We start from the raw sequence: 19594 nt of genomic DNA on the forward strand, positions 1-19594 counted from the left end.
AAGTTTGGCATTATATTGGTTTATTTACTCGTATGTTTTTATACATATCCAACTGCAAATCAAATCCAGATGTTGGAGATTTGTGCAGGCAGCCCTCATGTAACACACGTGGCTTACCTACATGCACAAGCATACTTGTGCACGTAGCACATGCATGCAGACAAAGTTGGTGTGTAAATGTGTACACATTATAGACACAGAACCCCACCACCACCACCACCACCACCCCTTCTGCTCTGCTTTCACACTTATTTACTCCTTGTTCCAATTTGTGGTACACGCACGTAATGCTTTCCTCATCAAAGTGTGGCTGTTTACCACTGTTGCCAGGAAACAATGTTCGTCTACACAGGGACAATGGAGAATAATGTAGGGATGGGCGGAGCCACGTGAGCATGACCGAGTGCAACCATCTGGATGGCCAGTGAAAGAGTGACACTGCCTACCATCTAAGCAAAAAGTATAGCCAAGAGAGAATAGCCACAACAGGCAAAATATAGTGGGAGTATGGGATCAATTATGACTTGACTATCTGCATCACGGTTCAAGTGGAACTGATCTCAGACCATTTTGTTTGAAAAGATTTGGGCATTGTTCACCAGTCTGTATTCAGGTTTGAGAAAAGCATCTTTACAGATTGTCAGGCGAGCCACTCCCAGATTTTGCCGTACCACATTCAGATCAAAATGTGGCAAAATATATTATCTATTTATTATTATATTTTGTATTATTTACTCATCCTGGTAATATAGATGAAGCTGGAAGCATGGTGACATAGTGACTTGAACTGGGCAGCAATTTAAAGGTACTGAAAAATATGTTTTACAGTGATAGGGTCTGTCAAAGTTGGAGCTGTAGTTATTTTACAGGAGAAATGTCTGTATTTGTGATTCCTCTTTCTTTTTTCTCAAAGGTTTTAAGTTGGCTAAGCCCAGTTGGAAAAAGATGATGCCATGTATTTTTGTGCTCCAATCAGGATTTAGCAAAATTTGAATCAAAACCTGATGACAGCTGTGGGCTGTTTGCTTATGCTGCCCGCACTGTCAATCATATCAGATCACATCACACCCACAAAACCCTGATGATTAGTTGCAGAAGAGTTTTTGGCTTATTAATTATTTCTTACTTAGTCACTAATATTCAGTGTAATAGTGATAGTTTAGTTTATATTATAGCTTTAACACAGTCAGTTGAATTTGTCAGAGAGAAACTTTTCTCTTGCCTGACTCCAAATCATATATCTGTTGTATAGCATCCTGGCACCATTACCTTCAAAGATTAGCTCTATCAAGACAGTTTACAACTGGTCAAAGTTCACCAAACTAACAGTTGAACTCTGTACCGTTTTTATTTTGCATTCCCAAATAAATCCACCGATTGCTGTCATTCCCTTCATAAACTGATCTTAGCCTATAGTTTTGTGGCAGTAAACTTAAGGGGCCAGCGTACTTCAAACAAAGTGCATGTCAAACAGTGAAACAGTGTCTGAAACCTGCTCCAGTAATACCTGTCTGATGTCAGAAGTGGGGAAGATACATAAAATAATTTTTGTAATTTGTGACAAATTTTGGAACTTTCTGAACTCACAGTCCAACAAGCAGTCCCACTTCAATCAGTGACTGGCCAAGTGTGCAGAGGTGAGGAAATATGCAAGCTTTGAACTTGAAGTCTTTTTTCATCCTTAACACAACTACTTCAGTCACTTTTTGTGTACACAAATCAATTAGCTTCAAGCATTTTTCCTGCCTTTAAAATAAGTGTGAAAGCATCCCTTAACACAAGCCTTTACACACACGCATACACTGCCGTGACTCCAATAGCAATTTGTGTCTACGCGCAGTACAAGGTGTCCATATATCAACATTCCCATTCAATCATGTGGCCTCATGGTGAGTTCAAAGAGTCAAGTGACAGCCTTCCTTCTATATATCTGGACTGAACTGACAGAAATGAGGCACAACTGTCCCCACAGGTCGCCAGATTTTTCATAACACCGGGCCTGTAACTCCTGCCACCCTCATTTTTTTGGAGTAGTGATCCAAACTGGAGACGACAGACCAACATTGTGTGCGGTTGCAGATAGGGCAGGTTGAGCTCTGCGTGCATGTGACTTTTTACCATGACGATATGCCTCAAAAGATAATTTGATGATCTGTGTGTTTTGCTGCCAGGTTACCCCACCACCTCCACCATCTCCTCCCAGCCCCTCCTCCTCTGGTTCCTTCACTGCCGCAGTAACTTATTAATTTCTGTCAGCTGGTTTTCCCTGCCATTTAGAGATACTACCAAATCACATTATGTCTGTCATGGATTATGTGTACAGGCAATGCATCTCCTTGAAGAAGAAAGGGAAAAAAGATCAAAGATGTTCTTACAATCACCTCTAAGTGGAAATGGGAGGTGGACGTGTTTGTGTGTGTATGTGTGTTTCCATCCCACATATGTTTTATGGGGAATGCAGATAGCCAAAAAAAAACCTTTCACTTAAACTCAGTTTCCTCCCAACATTATATAATTATCAGGATTATTAATCATCAAGGACTTTTTGATGAGTTCAGACTGGAACATTCAAAGGTCATATACGCAGCTGTGTTAGCTGTTGACTGAATGAAATGAGAGATGTGTGTCTCAGGTTTTACCTAACTGAGCTCAGAATCTGAGAGGCCACAGAGCCATATTCCCATATTTACCCATATTTGGTGTGTGTGTGTGTGTGTGTGTGTCTGTGTGTCTGTGTGTGTGGCAGAGGATTTGAAGCTGTCACTTTGTAATTACCTCAGCAAATACAGGCTTGGAGAGAGTTGACTGAAGTCTTCCAGTTGGACAGCCCTGGGAGAAAATGAGAAGTGACAGACCACATAACACAGCGTGGGACGTAAATAACTTTTACCCCCCCTTTCTCTTGCTCTCTCTCTCTCTCTTCGTCATAGAAACATGGATGATACTTCAAGGATTTTGAAAGAGAGAGAGAGACAGAGAGAGAGGGAGAGATGAGCCGAAATGAGAGAATATCCCTCGCTTTCATCTTTAGAAAAAATCTCTGACATCCTCTCTCACTTGCTTTGATGAAAGTCTTTGGTTTTTTGGTGTTTTATCCTCTTACACGAGGTATATGTATTATAGTCTGTGTGAGTGTGCGTGTGCAACACACACACTCACATGTGTTGTGATGAACACTGGCATGCACTGATATCATTTTCTCAGCAGAGTGTGTGTAGGTGGCATGAGGAATCTTGCTTTGTGTGTATGTGTTCATGTGTGTGTGTGAGTGAGGGACTTTTCTCAGCAGCAGTTGACGTTGGAGGGCCTGAATTTTTCATTCTGCATTCTCATCAAGTACAAAAAGTCCAGGGGTTTGTGTTCTACCCACCGGGCCGCTCGGTTTCATTTTGTTGTCCGGGACTTAGTTCACCGTCCTGTGTTCTTTGAGCTGCAGGCAGGTTGTTACTGAGACAACAGCACTGCTGTTACAGGATGTGTTTGTGCCAGTGTGAGTCCAGCATTGATCACTGAAGAAACGCTTCCACATCGGTAGGGATTGATGGCATGTCTCCCAGCTACTTCAACCCCCATATATGTACATTTATACACACACACACACACACACACACATATATAGAATCTTCTTTCAAGCTTTACCATCCTGCCTCTGGCCCTATACCACCAGTGTCTTTCTCTCTCTCACTCTCTCCTTTTCCTCTCTGTTCTCCCACCCTCCTTGCACTTCCACCGCTCTGCCTGGCTCCAGTCCAGCTATAGATTGTTAATTACAGTTTGTACGTGATGCACGGTCTCGCCTCCAAATACTACAGCAGTGTTCTTTGGCAGACATCAAAGTGTCGGTGTTTCATTCCATGGGGATTAGTGATGGTAGTGTGTGATAATGCCCCTGCCTGCTCGCTGAATTAAACGCCCATGGCTGGGCGCAGGTACTGGGAATCTAATGAACACTCTCACGCAGGCACAGTACATACACTTAAACACTGACAAATGATGCAGAAACATGACACAGGAAAGATACTCACATGTTCCAAACAGAGAGGAAACATGCTGCAAAGAAAATACTCACAGGCTAATTACAGAAAAATAATATTCATCCGTCATGATTAAACTGTGGACTAAGCATCCAAGCAAACTCTCATCCCTTTCATCTGTCTTCTCTCGGAGAGAAAAAAAGCTTTATGTTGGTCAGTGTGTCCACAGAGATCCACAGTACACTGACTGTCCTTCACTCATCTCTCATCTTACACCCCTGTGGCAAATTGGATTTTTAAACGGCTTGTTTTTGATCATTCTCCCGTACTCATAATTGACTGTGGTTTTCTCTCTTGCTGTCTGTTTTCCTCTTTCTCTTTCTCCCTCTATCTCACCACCAAACTAAATAAAACAAAAATTGTAAAAAAAAAAAAAAAAAGAACAAGAAAGAAAAGAAAAGAAAGAATAAGAATAAGAAAGAGCAGTCTCTATAGCAACTCGTCCATGATTTGTACAAAGGACAAATGACAAGTGTTTAAAGGGCTGCGGGGCGTTTTAATGTTCAGTTTGTGTTTTCTCTCGTCGACTGAGAAGGTCTCGGGAGACAGCAGGAAAAACAGCCATGAAAGGAAAATTATAGAGACAGACAGAGGGAGAGGGAGAGACTGAGGGAGAGAGAGAGCGATAGAAACTCGTCCTTGGTGATCAATGCGTGTGCTATTGTCTGTTGTGTTTCTTTGTCCACAAGGACGAAGGCAAGGAGGAGGCAAGTGATGCAGTGTTTAGGGCCCTTATACTAAATGCCTCACCACAAGCTGGTTGTAAAAGGAAGTGCACAGCTGTTAGCTGATGTGTATCCATGTCATACACATACAGAACATATACTTGTCTAAATTAATTACTATAAACCATCTCACAGCTTTATTGGATATTTGGATGTGAGTTGTACTTACCGAGTTAACTGATGAGATCTGGGAACACAGCATCATCGTTAAAAAAAAGTCAGGTGGGGCAAGAAATATGTGTGCTACGATGATCAGACAGGTTTTAAACAAACCCTCGAGTTAGTCAAATCTAACTGGAGAAACATGAAGGTTTAGATTGTAGATACTATTTAATCAACTTTGAGCCAATACACTGCACTTCCTATAGTTGTACTTTTGTTATTAGTAATTATGGCTTTACTCCCAAATGAGGTAGTTCATCTGAGATTATCAGCCAGTATTAGTTTCAGAACAAATATATTTCTGTCTGTATTTTTTGTTGGCCTGAAACATCCAGTATCTGTCAGGCTATAGTTTGGATAGTTTAGTTTGCAGAGACATGCTTTGCAGGATATACATTACTATAGCAGCACTCGGTTTGTTTCCGTCTGATTGTCCTACTCCTCGTGTCTGGCTGTTTCTTGTCCCCATTGGACTTCACTTTAGTGATGTTACCAGATATTAGCAATTCCTTAAGTCAGTACAATATTATCATAACCAGTGGGGATTATGGTCAAAACTACAAAAATAAGACCCCAGTTTTAAAAAACTTGGACTGTCCTTTAATGTTTGAGCATGAGCGTATATAGATTGAAATATGCAGGGACAATAATTAAATTGGTTCAATGTGAACAAACAGGCACCATAATAAAAAACTTTCATTGAAATTGCAATTAACTAAAATGATCCTTTAAATCCTAGAGTTTAGGCTGTGTAAAAAGGTTAAAGTAAGGTAGAGTAACACTCCCACGTACAACCCTGTTATTTGATTCAGTATAGCCAGTAGTAATAAAACTAGTTGAGCTGTAATGTGAAGCAGAATTTGTTCTGAAACAGAACATGTACATTGAGCCAAACTCTAGCCTGAATAAGAAAAAAAAAGGAATAAAAGAAAGAGCCCTGAGCCTATTAGGCCGAGTTAGAGTTACTGTGGAAGTGTAACCTGCATCATTTATGTGATTATTTCTGCTCTTCATGGGCTTTAAAATGTATCTTGCTTACTGACAACACTGTAATCCTTTCCTCTGTTTGTCGTCATGACGTCCTCATCATTTGTCTGACACGCTTCTTCTGCGTACACCCTGTCATTCACGGTCGCTTCCTGTTGTGGAGACACTGTTAAGATGTGCGTATATACAGTATATATATGTGTATGTGTCTCTGTGTGTGTGTGTATGTGTCTATGTGTGCTGGGGGGTTCAAGACTAGAAAGAGAGAAGCCAACAGACTGACGGACAGAGACAGAAACACCTCAACAGACACAAAGAAATGACCTTTATTTGTCCTTGTGAACTGGTTTAACAGCACATGGTGGTAACAGAAAGAAAGGCACAGATAAGGATGGCAACATCAACAGAAAGAGAGGGAGTCTGAGAGAGATAGTGAAAGAGGCAAAGATAAAAAAAAGGGCATACAGGGAAAACACACCCTAAAAACGAAAGAGTCTTAGCAGCCAGACAAATACCTCTCTCCACCTGTAATCACCTCCTGCAGGTCAGCTTCTGCCTCAACTCGCAACAATCCTCCAGCTAACACTGAGCCAAGCCATCAAATGACTATCTCCTCTTCTACCTCCCCTTCCCTCTTTTCTCTTCTTTCTCTTTACACAGACAGAAAAGACCTTGATGTTTTTCCAATAATTGGCAGCAGAGGTTGACTTTTTTTCTCCACCCCCCTTCTGTTTATCTTTTTCTCTCTCCCTCTCCCACTCTCTCTCTCTCTCTCTCTCTCTCTCTCTCTCTCTTTTTTTTTGCTCTTCCTCTTCCTTTAGAGATGAATTGTTGGCCATGGATCAAAGACAGACCCCAACCGGCCACTCGGGCCAACACAAAGGGGCGTTGGGCGCTGGCGCAGGGCCAGGTGCTGCACATGGCCACATAGCCGGGGACAAGCCATGCAGATGGGGCCTGCAGAGCCCTTGTCACCTCCACCCCCCACTCCTGCATACAAGAGGTCAGTGGCTAAAGTATCAGAGCGTGCGCTTCCTGTAAGATGATCTAGTCTTGTGTGACTGACTCCCTTTCCATCTGTCTTTCCCTTGCACTTGTGTTTTCTCTCAGTCAGTTTGTTTACTTCCTCTAACTGCCCTGTCTTTGTCTCTTTCTGAACCTACTGCACATTCTTCTTCCCTGACTCTCTGTGTCCTTTGCTGTTCCAGAGTGTGGACCTAAGAGAAGCTGTGCGGCCTGTGCAGTGGGGGGAACAGGACCAGCTGAGGTAAACATCTTGCCCCCGTGGACAGAACAGTGTTTAAATGTTTGAGGAGACCCGACCAGAGTTTAGTCGAAGACTTCCCCCTGCCCTCGACAGCACTTGTTTAAATATATAAGTGCTACAGCCAAGTCTGATGTGGCTGGGGCCAGTACAAATAAACTGAGGTGGAGGACACAAAAAGTGGGATAGATAAAGCAAATGAACTAGCCCCCGTAGTCCAAATATATATGCAACACTCAGCTTGCTTTTCAACTCCTTCAACTGACACGTTTGCAGAATTTCTCTGAGGACATCCAAGATGATGTTACAGAGTCAGATCAGGACTGTTGGACTCTTAATTTACAGACCTTTTTATGATTCAATAAGATTGTAACAAGTGATGTGACCATAGTGAGAGCCATCTTTTCTCACAGCACATGACGAAAACACCCTCTCTACATCAGAACATCTGTATTACAGTTATATTGGCATAATAATACACACAATACACCCATACAGCCGCTGTATACAGTCTCTTGATCTATGCTGTTAATGCATATCAGTATTTTCCTTGCCTTTGCACAGGCTTTAATGTAATCAGCCAACTAATCAAAGTTTTATCACTTTGTTTGTGTAACAAACTCTTCTATTTATTTCTAACATGTGAGACATATGAGATAAGTTCCAATAATTTTTGGGGAATGTACAAATGTCTGACACCAGAAAAAAAACAAAAAAACATAAACTTTTAGGAGAGAAAAAAAGACAACAGCAGTATTTTTCCACACTCTGTCTGCATGCTGTCATGCACGAATCCCTGTTTTCAGCCATATGTTTAGGATTAGATGTACTCTTTTGTTAGACGAGAACACAGTCAACAAAGTTCTACTGGTTCCCTGCTGGTCATGAATCAACTGGGCTCTGTCCACACCCTTGCCTTGTAGTCTTAATTCTGTTAAACACTATGATAACAGCCATCATATGTCTGAAGAAAAGCACAACATCATATTCTTCTTAATGTAAACTGGCTTGTGTATAATCATCTTTAAATATGTATGTGTGATAAACAACCTGAAAAGAACAGGATGGGGCAAAATGCACTGCTAATGTGTGTTTACATTAACCTTTTGCTTAGCTATGCTAATGCAACACTAATGCTAGCTGTCAACCTGCAAGGAGATTGATGTTTGGTTTGAGGGCTCTATGAATAGTAATGACTGGATGAATGATCCAATACTCACTCTCTGTTTAGATCTGACTTGGATTGTAGTAACTTACATCAACAAAAATATATCTGGCTTGTAAGCTGCTAAATGTTCAACTATATTCACCAGCTAACTTTCAACAGCTGCTAACTTCTGCTGTTTGGTGTGGCAGAGCTTTTGTTTTGCTGAAAACAGCTGCATGCTGTGGCTGTAAGTAAGAACAATCCCTTTTACATTAATAATCGTGACTTAGTTCATTGTTTATATAAAATATGTTTTATGCAGCTTTAAAATGATGCTTAACCTCAGTTCTGTCTTGAGTATCACCAACACTCACCATCTGCACACTTGACATGTGCCTGTATAGACCAGTCTCCCATTCAAAAGCAACTGATACACTACATTAATGCAAAAACTCATATTATTGGTGACAAACTGTCAGTACATGTTTTAATCAGTATTACTCATCAGTCACACAGCATCATGGAACTCTGTACGCCTGTTTATACCATTCTGGAAATTTACATATTATTGTTCATACATTGTTCATTCAAAGCCATATATTCATTAAACATCCTTATTCACACAGCAACAGTGTTGCAGAGCTGTCTTACCTTAAAACTGATATTTATTTCTGCACTTTCCTAAAATCCAGAGCTCTGACTGGATCCCTGGAGCTAATTCTGCTCTCTGAGCTAACAGGCAGATTTTCTTCTTGACATAATGAACATTTTCCACCCATTACTTTTGCAATTCATGCATTTTTAGGCACAGAAACAATTTCTCATGTTGCTGGTGACGTCTGTAAAAGTTTGTAGTCCTCCATCATGGAGAATAGAGGCGGTGGTTTCATGTCGCTTACAATGGATACCAAACATTTTTACAGCAGAAAATGTACCGTATCAAAATATTAGAAAAAAAACCTGTCCAACCACCCCTGCATCATAATCCACTTCTCTGCTGTCCATTTCTATGCTTCATATGTTATGAATTAGGGCTAAATTAGGCACAGGCATGACCCTGTCAAGATGTGTTCATTGATTGCACATTAGAGACAATGACCTGCTCTTATATTACTTAAATCTCTGTTTTATCGGACATGAGTCACAGCTGACTACAGCCTCTGTGCTCATAAAGGAGCAAAATGAAAACTTATGACTGCCACCTCTGAAGCCGACAAAGAGGAAACTGGTATTGGATGGAGTGTCAGAGTAATTGTCTCATAATGTAATGCTGCAGCCAGGCTGCATAAAAACAACAAATCACTAGAAGTCAGTTTGAAAACACAAAAACCCACAAACAATCCATGATCACAGCATTAGTGGATAGCAAAGATTTGGAAAGATGCCACGTTTCCTGATCTTTTATCTGGCTCAAACTCAAAGACGTGCACTTTAAAATGATTTCATTTCTAGTTGCTTTCAAAAGACTGAGCCAAAGCATAACTGTATTAAAAGCATAGGTTTCTGTAAGCAGGTCCACTGTATATAGTCCAGGTGATGCAAACCCCTGCTGTGGAGAGGTAAATAAAGCCAACTAAATAAAACGACATGACAGACTTAATGTGACCACTATGGAAAAAGCAGTTAGTTTCAACTCAGATAATGGCCCACTTAACAAAGAAAGCATACTAATTAAAAGAGCAGAAAAAATGATAATGCAGTTACCTAAATAGGGTCAACTGGTTGGTTGTTTAGCTTCAGTGGTAACTTCTTGGCTGTTAGAAAATCATGAGAAAAGAAGTCTGATGTTGTTTTTCTGTAATAATGGGCATTATTTTCACTTTTATGTGTTCCTCCTACAGAGAAAATAGGCCTGATCTCTCCCTTTGTGGTTGCTCCAACTGCTCACTTCCACCACCCACACAACACATTTTCCCAGGCAACAATGTTCCTCCAAAGTTTACACACAATAAATAACGATATGCCCAAAGCAGTTAGCAGTGGCCCCGCTCTCCGTTTCCTGGCTGGAGTTGAAATGAAATGGTAATTTTGACTTGAGGAGGATTTCAAAGGGATGGCCTCTACTTTTCATCTTGGTGCATACCACGAGCTCGCCGACACATTCACGCTGGGATTTGAGAAAAAAAAAGGAGAGGAGAGAAAAAAAAGAGAGCAGAATTTTAAGTTTTTCTATGAACTTCCTTCTTTCTTTTTTCTGCCATCTCCCCACAGAAAAAGAGCTTTAACGTTGCTGAGATCTCTCCCCCAGATGGACAGCATTTATATAAACAACCACCCCCGGTTCAGGGAACATTTGATTGATGTGTCATTGTCCATAGATTGTTTCCAGGCATTTGAATAGATAATTCAGAGTATTTGATTTAGACATTTTTCTTCAAAGGGCAGGAGGTCAGTTGTGGGGGTAGAGCAGGGGTGTCCTCTATCTCCCATGCTATTTTTGAGCTGACGGCTCCAACCAGCCTGTCTGCTTTTCACAGGCAAGATTGACTGACACTTGAAGCGTCCCTCTGATCAAGATTACAAGGTGGTTTCCAAAACTCCATCTGAGATCTGCCTTCTAGCTCTGTTATGCAAAATACTGTTGTCTCAAACTGAAGGCCATAACACTGTGTGGATGTGTCCTGTGTCTATTTGTTTTCTAGGTCAGTCTACAGTCTGACAGTGAGATTGGAGCAAGATGCAGCAGAGGGATTGGCCAGGAACTCCATTATCTCAGCAATAAGGAATGAGAAATGGAATTAAAACACCCCAAACAAGGTCTGTCACACATCAGCAGCACTGGCTCCTGTCCTCCTATGTATGTAACATCTACACAAAATCTAGTCTGAAAATGAAGTCAGCCTCTCATTTTGTTCGCTATCTCGTTTCATACATCACAGCCTCACTTGTGCTGACCCAGCCACCACAGGAATATCAAGGGTACACTTTCCCGCAGCCATTCGATCGCATTCCATTGTCAGTCAGCCGTGAGGGAAGCGTATAGGTGACAGAGGCAGGGTGTGAAAAAAATAAAAAAACACAGTGGTGTCTTCACTATCTCCTAGCTCCATGGCCCATGAACGAGGCCAGGGTTAATTGCTGTTGATTAGACTTCAGTACGCATGGCTGAGTAAGCATACAGATCCCACTGAGCGGGCCAGGAGGGAAGAGGAGGGAAAGGATGAGGTCGCTCAGAGACAATAATGTGAAATCAGTGTCAAGTGTTCCTCCTCGGTGGGTTTAGCTGGTTGGGAAGCAGATAAGGAATGTAGATGAGGTAACATGTACATGTACTTTATCTATCTGTGTTTGATTATTGTAGCAGGTTTTGGTGTGTAAATGAGGAGCAGTGCTCACAACTGAGACTGAAAAAATATAATGCCATGAAGTAAAAAAGTAACAAAATAAGTCTTGAATGTATTGGATTGGATTTTTTTTTAATTGTATTTGTTTTTTTTTTTTTGTTTTTTTTGTATGATGAAGTTCAGTTAATAATTTACAATGGATCTATAGCTTTTTAGGCAGTGTAGGTTTGTTGGTCCACACTGAGATATCTCAATTATTTCTCAATTGATCACCATGACATTTTATAGAGACATTCACAGTGTCCAGAGGGTGAATCCTATTGACTTTGATGATCACCTTTCTTTTCATCTAGTACCACTGACAGGTTTTCACTTATCCTCTGAAATACAGGATCGTAACAGCTACATCATAGATTGGCACAAAATTTTGTACAAATATTCCTTGCAGATTAAGCCATCACAAAGTTGATATGTATGGTTTTGGTGAACAGCTATTAGATGAATTGTACTAATGTTGATGATTCCCTGACACTCACTGCACCGTCAGGTCACGTTTGTTAATTTCTCCCAAACTTTGTTACATGACCAAATATCTGCAAACCTATGACATTCTCATCAGCCTCAGCTGGATTTTGTATTTAGTGCTAATTCACAAATGTTAGCATGTTAACATGCTAAACTAAGATGCTGAATATGGTTAACTTGCTTACTGGGTAACTAACTAAAGAGTAAGTCAACTATCTATTGATCCTGGTCTCAATATATAGTGTTCATTGCAACAGAATGTATGTATCTTTTTCCAAAATGCACTAGTTCTCCAAATAGCTGTAGTTAAATGTTGTTAAATACTTGTATTGCAAGTATGTGTAAGTCCAACATTGCCCAGTCTAGAAACAAGATGTAGTCAATTTATACATTCATGTTCAGACATTCACACCAACTCACAGAGCCAAAAGATCCTACTCCTGTGAAATGTAAACCGCTATCATCATGACTTTTAGATTGTTGTTTGTATGTCGTCAAACTAATGCCTGTCTCCATTTGTGTGTAATAGATAAACAAGCCCCTAGGTCAGCCCTGGGTTATATTTATCTTCAATGTGTGATTTTTATCGCTCTGTTGCTTTTGTAGCCAAAATAATTACAAAAATGGAGGTGGTTGGGACAGAAGCAGGAGTGACAGGCAGACAATGGAGGGCAGGACGTTGTCACCTTCATGCTGCTTGCAGAGTGAGAGCTAGCTTTGTTTAAATTTCCTAGATCAAAGGGAGCAATGCAAATTCCTGCAGCTTCCACACCGCAATTTGATGTTTAGGGGAGCCAAATTATTGTGGTGATTACAGTAGCTGTACACAACCGGAGGAGCAGGCCAAACAAGGGTGCTTGTTGTGACTCTCAATTAGTGGTGTGACATCTCAGCACCCAACGTCTGAGAGGCATTCCACAATAAGAGAGGCTGTTTGGGCTGATAAAGTGATTTGGCTTGGTGGGGCCCTTTCATCTGCACCGACATTGGGGTATTTGAGGCTTCTGGGTATTCTCTCTGCACATCCTTACACCTCCCCTTTATTGTGACAGTAGCACCACTGTGTTCAGCGTTTCAAAGCGGCTGTAGGCCTACTGCACTGTGAACAACTTCAGCTCAGTTGATTGTCACAGAGAAGTGCTATCATGACTTGAATGTCTCTGTGACGTGTAATTAACAAGGCTATACTAAAAATACAGGCCTGAAGGGATACTTCCCAGCAGAAACACAAAATAATATACATTATTTTATCAGCCTTGTTCTGTGTTTCTTATCTCTCAGCAGCTTTACTAAGAACAGATATTAGATATCACACCATTGGCAGTATTTTGTCTGAATATTCAAACACCCTGCCATCTCTGAAGTTGACGATGCCAGCATTATTTTTTTGTTTGTGTGTTATTGAAAGCCACTAGCGAGTTGAATGGATAACTTTGCCTTTGGGAAGGACAGAGCACCAGAGGATCAGGTTCAGCTGTATTTTTGATAACACTTTGCGTTCTGCAGGCACCAGTGACAGCTCTGACGCCTTGTGTTTGATCGTCTTTCTCATGTTCTCCTCCTGCCTTCAGTATAGGCAGCGACGCCAAACCGATGGCTAGTGGACTACCGCAGTGGAGAGAGATTAAGATGTGATGTTTCCTTTTTTTTTCCTGCCAAGGTGATGGACAGAGATTTGCAGACACTCCGGGCACTCTCTCGTTTGCAACAGTGAGTTGGGAAAGGTCCTAGTGGTAAAAAAAAATGTCAAGTACAATTAACATGATGACATGAATCACTGTGGACAACAGAGTGGTACTGTATGTTCTAGAAAAGAGTTGGCTCGCTATTAGGGTAGATTTAAACCATGCCAGGTTTTCATGATGTTTCAGAAATCAAGTGTCTTGAATAATCAGATTAATTGCAGGATTCTGGTGTCTGGTGATGGTCTATATATTTGTTACTGTCTCATAAAAACCAAAAACAGCAATGAATTGATCATTCAACTGTTATTGTTATGAGTATATCCAAAGCCTTAATATACATGTAAATGAGCCAAATTCTTAAATGGCCTGACATATTCCTCCATTGCCATTAACACACACTGTAGTGTATTTTCATACACATCACATAAACCATATAGGTATCTTAAATATTCATTAGCATAACAGAAATATGCAGATGGAAATAGTCCACAACAAATGATCTATTTACCCCTGTTTGAGTAACATTTGCTAAAAGCTTCAGAATCCACTTGTTTTAGAAAATTAGAGATGAGAGATTAAGATGAGACATGGTGATCAGAGGCAGTTGAAGCTCAAAGGAAGGATCAAGTTCATCATCACAGTTTTGTGGGTTCTTTGAGGTTAACACTGTAGTGCACATCACTCTCCAAGGCCTGTGAAAACAAGTTTAAAAACCTGCAATGTCCTTCTCCTTATAGCTTTATTCCTCTCTGTGCAAGGGTATTGTGCTGACCTGGAAGCAGCTATTCACTCGCTGTGAGAAAGAGGCCCCTGAAACGCTCCTTTTCACTAAGAGAAACATATAACAGTATTAGATCTAGTTTAATTACACAGGGGCTTGCAGGATGGGCCCCTCTTTTCTCTCAGTGGTGAAAATGCTTAGCGTTTGTTGTCGGTTCAAGGCTCTCTAAAGGATGTGCTGGCATGTGTAGGGTTCTGGCAGAGAGGAAACTTGTGGTGGGGGGTGGGAGGGGGATTGGAGAGGGGGGGTGTACTGTTATTGTTTGAAAAGCGTGTAAGCGGCCTTCACAACACCGCATCCATGGAAATGAAGCAAAGACAGAGAGAGAGAGGAGGAGAAAGAGGCAAAGAGAGAGAGAGAGCAAGAAAAAAAATCTTGCACAGCTTTGACTGACGACTTAACAGGCGAAACCGAATTTGTCTTTTGCCGGGAGATGTCAGATGCCTTGCCAGTGAGAGAGAAAGATGGAAAGAGAGAGAGAGAGAGAGAGAGAGAGCAAAAGCACACCACAGAATCTCTCCTGCGTCTTTTTCTCCTCCGGTTTAAGACGGCTCGGTGAATGCAACAACATCAAAGGCCTAGCACTCAGAATGTACATTGTTGTTCCAGTAACCACATGAAACAGAAAGGGAGAGATGGAGAAAGGCTGGGAGAGATGGAGCAAGTTTTTTTTCTTTCTTTCCCTTTACATAAATAGGGTGCTATGGAGGGAATCGGTTTAGGAACGGTAGAAGATTAACTCTTTTATCTCTTCATTTCAAACGTCCTCCATATCCACATCCTCCACATGCTAACCACTGTCAGGATCTTCATGCCTGACCAACACCACTACAAAGCAGAGGTGTCTCCTGTATTAGGACATGTATAACTCCTCCACAAACGGAGCTGATGAGAGCAGAAATAGAGCTGAGGAGGTTTATGTAGCTTCAGTCCTGACTCATTGTCATTAAGAAAGCCCTCTGTAATCGCAGCTAAACTTAGAAAGGAACAAGCTCTTATTTTGCCACAGAAATTCCACATGTGTATAAAAAGAGGAACATAAGGAAACAGTCCCAAACTTCTACCTCAATGTTACCAACAGGCTTTATTCCTGCCTGCCCTTATCTTTACACAGAGACCACCCAGCAGCAACAAGTCAGTTCTCACCTTTAGTTTGAGTGTGTGTGTGTGTGTGTGTGTGTGTGTGTGTGAGCGTTGTACTTTATTAGCACAAGTGTACGCCTGTGTCTGTATACAGTTGTGAGTGTGTGTGTGAGTGTGGTGTGTGTGTGTGTGTGTGTGCACGCGCCTGTGAATGAATGTGTTTTCTGTGTTATGTGTGTGCTTCTACCTCCCACCATCTGGGCCCTGTTTGGAGAGATTTTCTGTAAAAATCACAGTCACGCCGTGGCAGGATTACCACTGTGAAAAGCAGCACCTGGAAGAAACTCGGTGCTCCTGCTCCTTTCCCTCAGATGCTCAAAGAAGTTTCTGGCTTCCCAGCTTGAGGCGCAGGATTTGTTTTTGACCTACATGGGCGTCCTAGGCCTTATGTTTCCTTCCAAAAAGCAAAAAAAAAAGCAAAGAACACATCTCAAATTCACACTAGGCTACATCCAGCAAGGTTACAGTATCACCACATTACAGTAGGTAAACAAGTGCATGCGTGTGCGCATGTGGGGGTGCACACCAGAAAGCGTGTTTAAACGATATATATCATATTTCCGTTTTTTTGTTTTTTTTTTTTGTTTTTCTTTAATGGCAAGCCAAGACACGAAAGGCTGATTATCCACACTGAGATATAAGCCTGTGAATGAAAGAGTTCAATAATCCCAGATGGAAGTTGAGTCAGAGCATCTCCAATGAAGATTTCCCATTAGAAATAATCTTAGTCCAGGATTAGCCACAATTAAAACTGTTTTGATGTTCCCACACATACACACAAGTGGTGTTTCCATAGTTGGGATAGCACATACAGCTGAAGCAGTTGCATAAAAAGAAGATGAAAGACTTGCATAGCAGATATGTTGCAGATATGTTGCATTACTTTCTCCCATACATCATACTTATAGACAAAGCTTTTTTTTTCCATTTTTTCTGTCATTTCTTCTCTTTTTTATTGGTCACTTATTAGACTTGTTAATTGAAGTAATTCTTCCAGTTAGCTCCACTCATTAACTGGATCACACCACTTTTGGTCTGTCTTTGCATCTCTTATCAGCTTATCTTTACTTAATGTACAGAAATTACTGTAAAAGTATCATTATAGAAACATAATAATTCTTTTGTGGCATCTTTCTTGAACATGAGTCTGTGCCAGTCTTCAATAAGTCCTCCAGATGAAATGACAAAATACATTGTTTCCTCCTCCAGAATGACACACAGTCTCTGATCTGACTCCCTTATTGGCAGGACATCATCATCTGTCAGTGCCTTCCAAAACCATTGCAAATCAATGATGTCAAAAATAAAAACCATTTTCAAATTTGATGCCACTATGGTTAAGGCTTGGTTAGTACAGGCACAAAAACAACTTGGTCAGGGGTTAGGGAATGATTGTGGTCATGGTTACAAGAAACCAAAGTTGACTGTTGGTAGGAAACGGGAAGCAAAATAGTGATCTCCCATGTCAAAGTCCAGTGTATTGTTTACCCATCCAATCAACATCAACCTCCTCCCTCAGCAGGCTTATAACTCCATAACAGACTTTGTAATAACGTCACGCCACTTCCTTTTTCACTCCCGATAGACAAGAGTCATAATTCCTACAGCCACTAGAGGTTTTTTTCATTTGAATGTAAACATATGTTATTTTGGGATATTTGCTGGAATGACTAATGCTATCGTTTTTCTTGGGAGGGCAGTCTTATTACAGATGACTTAGAGTCATTGTTTTACAAGACTTGTCTCTGCTTAAATGTGTCATATATGTGTGTGTGTGTGTGTGTGTGTGTGTGTGTGTGTGTGTGTGTCTTCTGAAATGTCAGTCTAGTCCTTTAAGGAAATATTAAAGGACTAGACTTTGTGTGTTAAGATGCCTGCCAACAATTGTATGAAGTCTATGAAGTCTCTTTTTCGCCATTAGGATTAACACAATTGTGTACTCTCATAGTACTCTCATTGATTTATGGTATTCTTTACCGTCAGTCTGTCAGGGACACTCTTAGGTGTGATGCTATGTGGTTGAATTATTGAGTAATTGCAGTGTTTTAAATACTGGCTGTCCTTGTACTAAAACAATGGTTGACTTGACTTAAGATAAAGCCCATCCATCACACTCCTGCTTGCATTATTGTAACATTAAAATGAAAGCCGTGTACGTAATTACCAAAACAACTAATTATTAAAGAGAAAGTGGGCAAGGAATGAGTTGGAAGGACTGTGGTGTAAGCTGAGTGGGTAGTTGGATGTGGTTTACCTCTCTTCTCCTAGACAGGTAGAAACACTGTGTGTTATGGTTTTAATGTTGACAGCATTCTTGGTAGTATGTTGCTTGTGTTCCTTTTAATTTACAAATCAGCAGGCACAGAATGAAAAGATTGTTTCACATTCCTGAGGGTGTCTATAGTACAGCTAACGTGCAGCTACAAACATTGTCAACTAAATGTTGCTACTGAACACTGGTGGACAGAGAACTTAAGTACAAATACTTGACTTAGCTAATATTTTATTTAAGCAGATGCACAGGTAAATATAAACATAATCTTGATTCCTTCCCTGGTCCTATTCGCTGAATGATAAAAATTGTCTGGTGAGGGTCTTAAATTATTGTATTGCTCATCAGCCATTTAAAAGAATAGTCAAAATCAGTACAGCATTAGGGTTCATCAGAACCTCCCTGTCTAAATTCCCATGTTTATGTTTGTAATGCAGGTTTTTCTTAATTGTTTGTCATCTCTAATCAAACTGAGGCAACCTCTGATGACATCAGTATGACATCATCAAGGGTTGTTTTCTCTGACTTGACAAAGCTCCTCCACAGCCACAGAAGACATTAAACAACCATTTTCTGAGTTAATCAGGAACTCTAGGTTCACATTGTGCAAAACTGCCACAAGCTGTGTAATACTCCTTCTTACCAGTAAACTGATTTTGTTGTATAAAATTGGTGGAATGCCCCTTTAATTAAGTAAAAAGCAGCTACTTTAAACTATTTTGTGGGTAAAAGGTGCTGTTATTGTAATGTTAATTGTTATTGAAGAGAAAAGAACTAGAACAATGCTATGTAATTATGAATTTTAATGTTATGCAAGGTTCAACACTCAAATAAGAGCAATCTGCTTATGGTTCTTATAAAACCAACATAATGTATCTTCCTTTAAAATCAAATGTAGTGCAGTAATAAGTCCACCGCTTTTGTAAGATCTCACTCAAGTAAAAGCAAAATGACACTCACACTCACTCAGAAATGTACAAGTGCAGTAAAATTCCACTAGGGGGCCTGAATCTGAGGCGAGGCCCCTAATGGCTGATTTAAAATGCTTTTTGTGCTCTTCAAGAGCATCTGACACTTTGATTTTACACTGCTCTGCTCTTAGTTGAAATCTACAAAACTATGAAATTAAACTCTCAAAATTGTTATTTAATTGAAGTATATAAGATAAAATGGAAAAAGGAAAAATACATTTTGCACTCACCCTGCCTCCTAGTGTATGTAGATCATGGTTATAACACCTCTTAGGTCATGGTAGAGCCAGCAAACAAAAATATGTGTTGTGGTCTGAGAATTTATCTGTAAATGAATGTGTGCAAGTCTTTGAGTTATTAATTAGTATACTAAGACGATGCTGTCAGGACTATTGCTCGTAACTCCTGGATGGACTGTCTGTGCACAGAGTTAAGTTTATAAGCTGTATGACTGCTTTATCAGAAGCATCACTGTACTGCAGTAGCTCAAAACTTTGTCTTTCTGGTCTGGATCTTCTTCATTCCTTCTGTTTCTATGCATGACTGTATATATTTTGCTTATCTAGAGGGTGTATGTGTTTCAGCAGTATCATGAACACACACAGACACACACT

At 40.5% G+C, this 19594-nt stretch overlaps 1 protein-coding gene across 1 annotated transcript in view; it reads left to right on the plus strand.

Annotated features, from left to right (window-relative positions):
* The first annotated feature begins 7114 nt into the window (after positions 1-7114).
* Positions 7115-19594, plus strand: part of LOC108884575 (axin-2) — a 47741-nt gene continuing 35261 nt past the window's right edge. Inside the window, exons 1-2 of the mRNA XM_051070863.1 lie at positions 7115-7175; positions 10962-11076. The gene's annotated coding sequence lies outside the window, so the exon portion shown is untranslated. The remainder of the gene's footprint in view (positions 7176-10961; positions 11077-19594) is intronic.

The sequence above is a fragment of the Lates calcarifer genome, linkage group LG5 (genome assembly GCF_001640805.2).
Source record: "Lates calcarifer isolate ASB-BC8 linkage group LG5, TLL_Latcal_v3, whole genome shotgun sequence".
Taxonomy (NCBI): domain Eukaryota; kingdom Metazoa; phylum Chordata; class Actinopteri; family Centropomidae; genus Lates; species Lates calcarifer.